The sequence below is a fragment of the Lissotriton helveticus genome, chromosome 2_2, assembly GCF_964261635.1.
Source record: "Lissotriton helveticus chromosome 2_2, aLisHel1.1, whole genome shotgun sequence".
NCBI lineage: Eukaryota > Metazoa > Chordata > Amphibia > Caudata > Salamandridae > Lissotriton > Lissotriton helveticus.
Window position 1 is genome coordinate 45,039,999 of NC_136060.1, and position 11,881 is coordinate 45,051,879.

At 42.8% G+C, this 11,881-nt stretch overlaps 1 pseudogene; it reads left to right on the plus strand.

Moving 5' to 3' along the window:
• Positions 1 to 4,672: 4,672 nt before the first annotated feature.
• LOC144821727 (DNA replication complex GINS protein SLD5 pseudogene) lies at positions 4,673 to 5,325 on the plus strand (annotated as a pseudogene).
• Positions 5,326 to 11,881: the final 6,556 nt, after the last annotated feature.

Here is an 11,881-nt window from a genome sequence, read left to right on the forward strand (position 1 = left end):
GTGTGTCTGAGTGGGTGTGAGTGTTCTGTCTCAGTGTCACAGTAGGTGTTAGAGTGTCTGTCTGAGTGTGTGAGTGGGTGTTAGATTGAATAAGTTCCAGAGTGGGTTTGAGAGAATCTGTCTGGGTATGTGAAAGTTTATCAGAGCATCTTTCCGGGTATCAGAGTAGATGTTAGCGTGTCAATATGGGCTTCAGAATGGGTGTGACGGTGTCTGTGTGTGAAACTGAGTGTGAGCATGTCTGTGTTGTATGTGAGTGGGTGTAACAGTGTCTATATTGGCATCAGAATGGGTTGTGAGTGTGTGTTTGTATGTGTATGTCAATGTCTGTATATGCATCAGAGTGGGAGTGAAAGTGTCTAGCTGGATGTATAAGTGGACGTGAGAGTGTTTGCATGAACATCAGAGTGGGTGTAAGAGTGTCTGGGTTTGTGAGAGGGTATCAAAGTATTGGCATGGGTATCGGAATGGGTGTGAGAGTATATGTGCATGTGACTGGGTATGAGAGTGTCTGTGTGTGTGAGTGGGTATGAGAGTGTCTGTATGGTCATCAGAATGGCCATGTGAGTGTCTGTGTGTGTGAATGGGTACAAGAATGGCTGTTTGAGCATCAAATCCAGCGTGACAGTGTATGTTTGTGTAAGAGAGTGTGAGTCTATGTGTCTGAGTGGGTGTGGAAGTATGTGTATGGGTGTTTGAGTGGGTGAGAGAGCATATATATGGGCCTAAGTCTGTCTGTGTGTATGAATTGTTGTGAGAGTGTCTGTGTGTTTGAGTGGGTGTGAGCATGTTTATATGAGTATCAGAGTGGGCGTGGAAGTATCTGTATGGATGTCAGAGGGAGTGTGAGAATGTCTGTGTGTGAGCTGGTATGAGAGTATCTCTATGAACATCAGAGTAGATATAGTAGTGTCTGTGCGATGGGGTGTGAGAGTGTCTGTGTGTGTGAGTAGGTATGAGAGTGTTTGTATGGGCATCAGAATGGGTGTGTGAGTATCTGTCTGTCTGTGTGTATGGGCATGCAAGTATCTGTATGAGCTTCCAAGTAGGTGTGACAGTGTCTGTCTATGTGTGTGACTGGGTGGGAGAGTGTCTGCCTGAGTGGGTGTGGAAGTGTCTATATGGTATGTGAGTGAGTGTGAGAGTGTCTGTATGGACATTAGAGTGGGTGTGACAGTGTCTTTCTATGTGTGAGACTTGTTGTGAGAGTGTCTGTCTGTGTGTGTGGGTGGGTGTGAGTGTTTGTGTGAGTTTCAGAGTAGGTATGTAAGTGTCTGTATGGCATATGAGTGAGTATGAGATTTTATGGATGTCAGTGTGGGTGTGTAAGTGTAAGGATGTCAGACTGGGTGTGAGAGTGTCTATCTGTATATGTAAATTAGCATGAGCGTTTCTATGTGGGCATCAGAGTGGTTATAGCAGTGTCTGTATGTGTGAATGGATGTAACAGTATCTGTATGAACATCAAAGTGGGAGTGACAGTGTCCGTTTGTGTAACTGGATAGAAGAATGTCTGTGTGTGTGAGAGTATTTGTATGTGGGTCAGTGTGGGTGTGAAAGTGTTTGTATGGCGTGTCACTGGTGTGAGAATGTCTGTATGGATGTCTGAGGGGGTAATGAAGTGTCTGTATGTGTGTGTGAGCAGATGTGAGATTGTGTGTATGAGTGGATATTAGAGTATCTGTATGGGAATTGGAAGGGGTGTAGCAGTGTCTTTGTGTATAACTGGGTGTGAGAGTGGGTGTGTGAGTGTCTGTATGGGCATCAGAATAGGAAGGAGAGTATCTGTATGGATGTCAGAGTGGGTGCAAGTGTCTGTCTGGGTGTGAGAGAGTATCAGAGTATCTATATGAGTATCAGAGTGGGTATGACAGTTTGCGTCTGTGTGTGTGTGTGTGTGTGTGTGTAACATGGACGTTGAAACCACTGTGATGTTATGATCTGTGTGAAGGCAACAGCGGTAACCAAATCCTTTTGTTTTGACTTGACTGAAACACATCTTGCACTTGGCTATACTGTTGAAACTAATCATGTTGGCACTTTTATCAGGGAACATCTTTTTTCAAGATTACCATATCACCATTGTTGGGATGTCTCTGAAACATAGTCTGTTACTTTGTTACTGTGCTGAATGTTTCTTAGCTGTGTATTCTGTGCAACAGTCACTTTGCCGTGGTATGAATGTTATGTTTTTTCCACTAAAACATTCCATAATTTATGATATCACTGAAACTACTGATGATGTGATCGTTTGGTAAACGCTGGCATCATAAACGTGGTTTACTTTAAAATAGATTGGATGTACATGATCATTTCATTGTGCATGTCAGTTTTGTTTACTGCTGCATGGACCTGCTGATTACAGGTTTCCCTTAAGAAAATCTTGCTTCAGAACTATCATGTAATTATATGAAATTATATATTTTTTTATATGAAATAAAAGTAGCAGTGCATCACAGCATGTAAAAGTGGGCTTGTAAATGAGTTGCTGATTATAATCTGTGGAGCAAAGAAACACACTTTCTGGTCTTCCCCGAATGCAGACATTTCTACAGAGAACCTCTTTGTGTAGTTTCACTTAAACATTTAGAGGGGCCCTTGAATGGCAAGTAATGTCAAGTTTTGATGGAAAGGCAGAACGTGTTTTCGAATGCATTTTAAAAGGGGTTTTGTGCTCTTGGAAAGGGCTTTTTACATGAACTGTGTATGTAGCTGGAAGGTTATTATGTGGTGTGGACTAATCTGCACAGTGGAGTTGTTTAATAGTATTGAAAATACACATTTCAGGCTGCATTCCAGACACAGCCTTTGTATAGTAATGTCCCTCACAGCAGGACTGTCTCAAGCCTGGAGCACACACAACAGGGGCACAAAGAGGTGTCAGGGCTCTGTACTGAAGTGAGATAAAGGTAGAAAAATGCTTGGCCTCACGTAAGAGGTCCCCTTCAACCTGTTGCTCCATCCCCACTCACCTATAGCATCTACAAGAAGGACAGAGCTTCAGGAAGTCTAATCGGCAGCCGTTTGATAACAAAAGTGTTCATTGAATTTGTAAAAGGAGCCCATTCTCCAGCTCCTGCTCACACCAGTGTTTGCACCACCTGCCCTCACTCACACGTCCACTCACACACCTAGCTTACAAGGACATTATAGGTAGGTAATAGAATTAGAAAACCCATTGATACTCACTGAAATAAAAACAAAGGTTACAGGGATGTTAAAGTTAGGCTGAGATTTCACTTGTACAAAGCCAATGAAATTCAGCAGTTATAGTTAGCTGAGCTGTCCAATACAGTCACTAACACGCTAACTCACTTAACCAAATGCCCTCTTAAATGGCTATTCACTCATTCATATAGCCACTTATGCACCCATTCACTCATACAGTCATTCTGACACCCACTCACTCACCCCTCACTCACCAGGGTTTTCCCACGGTGACATGCTTCTTCATAGGGGCCATCCCAACCCGCTGCGGGTTGAGGCGTGCTACGACTTGCGTAGATACGTAGGAGCACTGTTTTAGTGGAACTATGTGTGGTGCAGTGGTGTGTATGGAGTGGAGTGTGTTAAAAATATCTAACTAGTGGGCGTAATACCTTTTATTCTTGCTCCAAGTTGATATGTTAAAAATGGGGTGAGTCCCTAAGGGGCCTGGTGAGTGAGGGGACTCAAGAAAATACATTTTTTCTTTCTTAACTACAGATTTTCGCCTATAACTGAGCAATTCTCTTCTGCTAGGTTCTTGATTTGAGAGTTCACATTTGGTCTGAGTACATGTGACGTAGGAGGGTGGACCTAGGATATCCCTCTACCTCACCCCCTTTTTTGATTTCAGATCTCAAAACTACCATACCTGTTGCCTTCATGCACAGCCCACCATGGCAACCTCTGTTCCTGTGTATTACTGTCGACAAAACAACACAAATGTTGCATCTCAAGGAGTTGGGGAGTGTACAAATTGAGATATCCAGCATCCGTGCAGCAGAGAGTGCTGCTTCACTTGCTCGTGATTCCACTACTCACATCCAGAGACACATTTGAGGAGAAAACCCAGGGTTGTGCAGTGGCTGAAGAACCCCCCTCCCCTCGTCAAGGTAGAAAAAAGCTTGGATAAACAGCAATCACACGGGCCAGAGGGCAGACGTGTAAGAAGAAAGATATGTATCCCTTATCATGGGGAAGGAATACTCACAGAACTAATCAGATTAGACCCACACTGGAAATTGACACTAGGATATTTTTGACAGAGGCAACTGCTTGCAATATTTTGTAGAGATCAGATGAAGGTGTGGACCACACACGAAAAACGATAATACTAAAAACATTGAAAAGCACTAAGGTCATTGTTCTTCCCTAGGGCGTCTTATCATTTAATTTGCCAGTTCTGGTTGTCATTTTGTTTTATCTTTGGTGTATTTTTGAACAAATATGTGCCCCTCACACTCGTGTCTGGGCTTCATCTTTTCTCTTTTAAGTGTGGTTGAGGGTGTCCGATCCTATCATTGACATGCTTCAGTGTGTAGCTCCGTGTTCGCGTGGTGGCTCAGCAGAAGTACTTTGCTGGTCCTCCTAAAGGGGCAGTGTGGTATGTCTTCTCCCTGTTGCCTCCCGGGTTGTATGGCACGTTCTGGCCTCCATGGACCCTGACGTGCTCTGATCCTGGTGGAGTATGGCAGAGGAACTGCACCTGTTTGATCAGAGCTCTGATGCAGGGTGTGATGAGGTGCTCTTAACCCCCGCAGAGCTGATTCGAAGCCTGTCTGAATGAGAAGTTTGCACCTGAACTGCTGGTGAGTAAATTAGAAATTGTGGAATGCGTCATGGAGCAGTTGAACCACATGGAGGAGCATCTCAAGAGGGTGAGGAGCGGTGATCTGAAGGTTAGCATCCACCGGATTGAGATTGAGAGGGTGCGCTATATTTTCAGCAGCTACCTCCGAAGTCGACTTATGAAGATTGAGAAGTTCTTCCCACACATCCTTGAAAAAGAGAAGTCCCGGCCAGAAGGTGCGGCCTCAGATCTGTCCCCTGAAGAGTTTGCATTTGCCAAAGAGTACATGGCAAACACAGAAAACCATATGAAGAATGTGGCACTGAAGCACATGCACCCAACCTTCAGACAGTGGAGCTGCTCAAATCAGTCTCCAAACCCAACCTGGATTTTTTTGTTTTCCTGAGGGTGAAGCAAGAGCAGTAGAACATATTAGTGGAGCCATAAACTGAGAAAATATGTTATTGAACCTGGAAGGGGGATTCCAGCACCTGATCAGCTACAGAACCATTGCTCCACTGGTGGTCTACGGGGCTGTGCAGCTCATCTGAAATCCTATGGTCTCAAACAAGTGTTAATCGACCTTAAGAGGCCCTTCTTCTACCAACTCTGAAATAAATTGTCTGCTGGGAGAGTCTATCCTGATGCCGAATTGAAGGGGCCTTGCATGTGAACCCAAAAAGGCTTTCCACCTGTCATCTCTTGGATGTCTTTGGATAAGACAACATTTAATCAGGCGGATTCTTCCCCCGACCTATAATGGAGTGGAAGCTGTGATTACACATTGTCTACTGAAAACTTTGGGGGTACACTCCTGCTGTACATGCGGTTTTTAGGTGTATGTCCTGATGGCAGAAGGTCTCCATGCTCCAGCCACTCTCCTGCTCTTGATAATGACTCAACATTTCCAAATAAAAGTATATTTTTGCTATTTCAATGTTAATGTGATATTACAAACTTCCAGAAAGAAGGCATAGACCTAGCCAGTCTATTGGTAAACCTTACATTAATATAGGGCCGAAAATGCTTGAATGTCTTATTGGCACAATGTTATGAGACACAATACAACTATGCTTACTGCGAGAAAACCCAATAACCTACTTCCTGCCAGAATCGGCTGCAAGCAAATTATGGGAATTTACCCCGATATACAAGATGGACTCTTAGGTCAAACTCGTGGAAACCATGGAGCTAAAGCCACTAGGAACTGCAGCACCAGCCTGGAAATGTAACCAGTGGCCAACTGTTAGTAAACCCTGGAAAAATAAACCCTACTCTGACCATGGGATGGGTAGCTTGTGGCTTACCCAGGGAATATACGGATCTAAACCCTCAAAAACTGCAGGCAGATCCCAGGAAAGGGCCCAGTTTTAGTCTTAGACATCTGTATGCAAATGTTGGCAGACCATTCAGCTAACACTAACTAACTGTAGGCAGACCCCAAAGTTCAACCCAGCTCCAGCTTTGTGCAAATGCAGACCAATCCATGGGAAACAATCTGCTCCAGCCATGTGCAACGTTAGGCAGGACCTGAGAATACCCTATGGTTTTGAGCAGCACTACAATCCTCTCTGGGGGTGCTTTATGGACAGACCTAGCTAGAGAATGCATTGGATGTTTATCTATCTCTATCACATGTAAGTTGGTATACTTAAGGTAAACCTTAGGGGATTTGAGAGGTAATCAGTTATCTTGTTGAAAGAATTGTGGGTTACTGTGTTTTCCGTTCGCCTTTCTATACTGTTGGATAGAGGTTAGGTTTGAGTAGAGATTGTACTAGTCTTTACATCTGGAGGTCTTGGTTTCTGAATATTAGTGGGATCTGTGAGGTCAGATTCTCGTAGGGTGTTGGCTCCAAAAGATTTGGGTGTGCCCAGAGATCATTCACTTCTGGCTACAGTTTGGTTACTCTCTGTTGGTCCTCTTATACCTGAAACTGAAAGTTTTGTATTTAATGCATGTTTGAAAGTAGAGCCTGTGTCCCTTTCTTAAAGGCTCCTTGTGAGTAATTATACAAAAATAAATGTTGCCAAAATATCTACCCTACATAAATACCAATAAGTATCAGTCTAAAAAAAAAATACTAAGGTTAAAGGAATGTAATAGGTGAATTTCTCAGTTAAAATTGTAACATTTTAAACTATAACAAGCAGAAAAATTCTGCAGTTATAATTAGCAGTACTAACTATAACTTGTGCCTCCGCCATGCATTTCTTATGAACTCACATATGACATCACTTGTAATATGTCATTTGTGATGTCATGAGTAATGTCATAAATCATGTCATAGAAAATTGCATGAGTGATGTCATAAGCAGTGCATAGCAGTGGCACAAGTTATAGTTAGTGCTACAAACTATAACAGCTGAATTTCTGTGTTTTTTGCTTTCAAATGTTAACATTGTCACTGAAACATTTACTGAAATTTGACAATATTTTAACCTTTGTTTTTTTCAGTGCAATTCTAAGTTCTTCTTTTAATTGAAAACACATACGTTTATTACACCCAACTATAACTTTACTTTAAACTTAGTTTTTTTCCGTGAATTTGAAGGTTTTCAAACAAAAAGTATAAATATATTTAAAAATACATAGAAACTAACTACTGCAACAATGTTTGCACTGCAAATGCTCAACCTCTTAGTTTATATACACAAAAATATTCCTAGCATAGTTTTCACACTCTTTGTGTGGAGAGGGAATTCTTTAGCCGCTGCACAAGCCAGGACTTTACTCTTTGTATGTATATTTAGATAAACCTCATACTTAGATTCCAAAAAGACACTAATCAGTTTTTCCTATACTGTAAACTATGTGTTTTCACAAGGTACATCGATTTTAAAGGGTCTATTATTACTGGCTGCTAATCATTACTAATCAAGTCAGTACAATATGTATATTATATTAATAATTCTATATATAAACATACAGCTCTTGTGAGACGATCACCAGAGTTCCCTGCTTCGACTACAAGGGGACTTCTTTTCCTGTCCGGCACTCATGATCTGTTCACAAGATCGTTTGTTTGGAATTAAGTTCATAGGAGTGTATTTTTGTCATAATATGAAAAGTGTTGTGTAAAGTAGAATGTTGCATTTGAGATATTAAGAAAGTTCTCTGTGTTTGCAATATTGTGGGATTCTCACAAGACTTCCATGAGATACCCAGGAGTGGAAAGGCATCCCAAACAGGGATTGTGATTGGTTCACATGGATGTCTTTATTTAGCAAATACATGTTCCTTTCTTGTTGTTTCATATGGCTATACTCAGCAATTTATTTAAATGAGGCATGGTGGGAAATAAGGGGGAGTTCACATCATTTCAACCTGGGGACACTGTGCCTGTCCAGGTACTCACCGTTCAAGCAGATAACAACCCTGATTCTCTGAACAAAGCCTTTTTTTGCTGCTTATGCAATGCAAGCAGCTATTTCTTTCTTCTGAGACAAGCAGGGCTGCACAGGGCAGGCTTGTCCAAGATCATAAATGCCTACCTAGGCAGTAGTTCTTTTTTTTTATTCTAGTGTTTTTTCCTCTTTGTTTTGAAGATGTTTTTTGTTTATTCCCAATTTCTTGTTTTTGTTGTACCATTTTTAAACAAAAATACAAGAAGCATTAAAACTTTTAATAAAGACAAAAAATGTAGGTTGCTAAAACATGTTAAGCTACCTTACACTTTTATTATATATGTTGTTTGTACTGTTACTCTTTTTTTCTTTTTGTGACTCTTGGGAGACACTTGTGTGAGACATGATGCTCTCATACAAAGCGTGGTAAACTCTCTCAAAGGCCTCTCACAAGAGCCAGGTGCACAGTCCTCTTCATCCATTTTGAGGGGGGTGTTTGCTGCTTTGAATTTGAGAGCCTCTTGTGAGACTGTACTCTTATAATTGAATCTGCCTTTTCACAGAACGTATCCAGTTGCAATAGGTATAATTTCTATGCACCAGATTTTTGCTACCTCTTTTGTTTTTATACGATCTTTGAAGATTCTCACACATTCATAAAAAACCCTGTGGCATGCCCTGTCATTTTTCATGTGAGTCTCACTGGATGCTCACAAGATCGAACGCCCCATAAAAACCATCAAGTCATCACAATAATTATGTCTCACACACGTTATCTAAAAAAACAAGCACCACAACATTAATACTAATGAAGTATTGGAGAACACATCTACTCCTTTTTACTATTAGCAATCCCATGAGAGTCTTGCAAGATAATAAAAATTAGTTAAAATCAATGTATAATTACTTTCTTCACAGTAGTTATCCCTTAGGCACCTCTTCTATATAGTCTCCACACACACAACAGCCCCAACTAAAACCTCTCTCTTGAAACAGAATTTATTTACCTCACGGGTTTTTTTTTTTTTTTTACAATCCTGTGAGCCTTCTGTGAGTGTGGGAGCACCCAAATGCCTGCATTCAGTGATGTTTTCCCAGTCTCTTGCTAGAGTCTTGTGAGTTCAAGCATTTAGTGTATTTCTTATGGAAAACAAGAGTACATTCTTCAGTGTTTATTGTAGAGTATTCAAACATATTCGCCTGTGCACTGACAGCTTTAGATATTAACAATTTCTCAACCACTCCCTATCTTTTTACAAAATCTTGCAAAACTCTTGCAAGAATATTAACATTTTTTAAATCACATGATGTGCACTCTCCTTCATTACAGTACTTACAACTTTTACTTTATTCTCTTAGGACTTTAGGAACAAGTGACCACTCCAATCTCAGCGTTTCACAGAATGGCAGCAGTATGTAGTAGGGAGGGAGGAGAGACTGGACTCTTCAAAAACACCTCACCACAGGATAACCACTGTACACTAATGCATCTTACACTTCGCATCTCGGGCAGTGGTCTATTGTTATTTAGCCAGTGTGTTGTCTTGTTTTTTAATTGATCATAAGATTCAGCTTTGCCGTCTTCCAGTTCAGGAACACCAGTCAAAACAGCAACATAAGGTGTGCAATCTGAGGGTAGGTCTAGGTAAGGGTGCAAGTTGTTTGCCTCATTCTTGTCCCTGTCCCTGTCATTACTGCGGCTTACCCCATATATATCTGGGGGAACTACGTTATCATCACTCATTGTTCCACACCTTAGTTTATCTGAGCCCGTTGGGTGCAAAACCGGACCCACAGTTGATGGCACTGTGAGACTGGAGCAAGCAGCAGGATCCCTTCCTCCCTCCCTCCCTCCCTGATTCATTTACATGGCCACAGCTCACTACTTTGTTTTCGATACCTCCCAGAGTAGACATCATCAATCCTTCCAATTTCTTAATCCTATTTTCAATTAATAAAAGTCTTTTCATTAGGGGCTCCAAAGAAGATGATATGAGAGCACCTATTTTTTGCCAGGACACTTCCTCGGGCTGCGGTAAACCAGTTACAATTTCATCCATATTCATTGCATTTACTGCAGACAGAGTTCCTTGTGAGACTTCAATGATTGGAACATCTGTGTGTGGCGGCTCTCTCTGTTCACTTGGTTTAGAAATCTTGGGCTTCTTTCCCTTCTGCTGTGTACTTCCTTCTGTGCCTCCTCTTTTTCTCTTGTAGGCAACCCCCTGCGAATGGTCCAAAGATTCAGAGGGTTCTTTATGGACTTCTTCCGCGCACATAACCGTACTCTTAGATGTATTAGGCAATGCGCTGCGTGGCCATGAGGTAGAGTTCAAAGGATCTCCATCAATATTAGGTGATACCAAGATTTGCTGTAGGCTTACAGTCTCAGGCTGGGGGCCAGTTGCGGAGACAGACTGGCAATGTCCTTCTGGCGAGCACACATTCATTATACCGCCCAGGGATGAGCGTTTTGAGAACCCGGGGTCAATAGAAAGACGTAGCTCCGTGATAGCGATCTCATGTGCAAGCACGGATGTGGCCCTCCTTATAAACTGGTCAAGAGTTCCCGCAACATACCCGATTCCAGCTCCGTTCCTCCCTCTTCCATCATGCACTGCCATGTTAAATCAGTTAAATTAGTTTAGTTAAAACGAATAAAGGAAAAGGAAATTAAAGTTAGATCAGATATTAGTCTTTGGGTCCACTTACTGGGAAGGCAGGTCAACCGTTGATGTCCAATGCCTTAGAGGGGGGGCCCAGCCCAGCCTCTCCTTGTCTCGAACGGGCTCAAATGGGCCCGCCCTTGGACCGGGCCAAGCCCGCACGCGTCCCGCGCTGCAGGAGCCTCTTTGGCATTAAATGCGCCCCTGGGTGCTGGTGGTGACGCTGTGGCCGTGTGGCAGCTTGGGGCTTGTGGTCCTGTCTTTGCCCCGGTCTGCTAAATGTTGATGGGCTTTCCTTCGTGCATTCTTTCTATAATTCTGCTCTCACTTGGAAGGAACAGCCAGGCTGTGTGGGACTCTGGCTCATGAGTAATTCTCCTCTACACCGCTTTCCAAGTAACAAGTGTTTCTCAGCCACTGATTATGCTTTCTGGCCCGCGGGCATTGCTCCATAATCTCCTGCTCCTTCTTGGAAGATGCAGTTGTGTTGTTTCTTTCATGGGTCGGGCACTGGCATTATTTACCCAGGGATACAAGATTATCTTTGCGTTGTGGTTGCTGCCATTTTCCCATTGAGCTGCTCTGCGGCAACTGGCTTCTTCAGCGGGCTCTGCTGAAAGAGACAGGCTGCAATTTTGGGCTAAATATGGTGGCCCATGGTGAAAAAGGGACGAAATCAAGGACTGCTCCTGCTAACATTGGAGCCACTGGCACTGGCATGATTGTCCCGGGCCCGGACTCAGTGTCCAAAGGTAAATGGGACGTGGGGTGACAAGAAGGCCGTAGGGAGAGCAGTTGGGGGGAGCATTAAGAGAGGACACGGGCTCCCAACGCTGTATCGCAGATTTGTTTCCCGCTTCCAGTGCCTTGGGTCCCAAGAGGAAGACAAGCTCTGAAGAAGCTAGGGTAGATGCCGAGCCCCCCAAACTGGCAATAGACAATACTGGGGTATTTGGTTTGGAGCAGCAGTCTGATGCTTGTTCTACTAGCTGTCAGAACCTGGCTTTATTCCTAGAGCCTTGCAGACTACGGGTCTCTCCTTGTGTCACTACGGGCTCTTTGGAGGTGGCTTAGATTCCACTTCTTTGTATCTG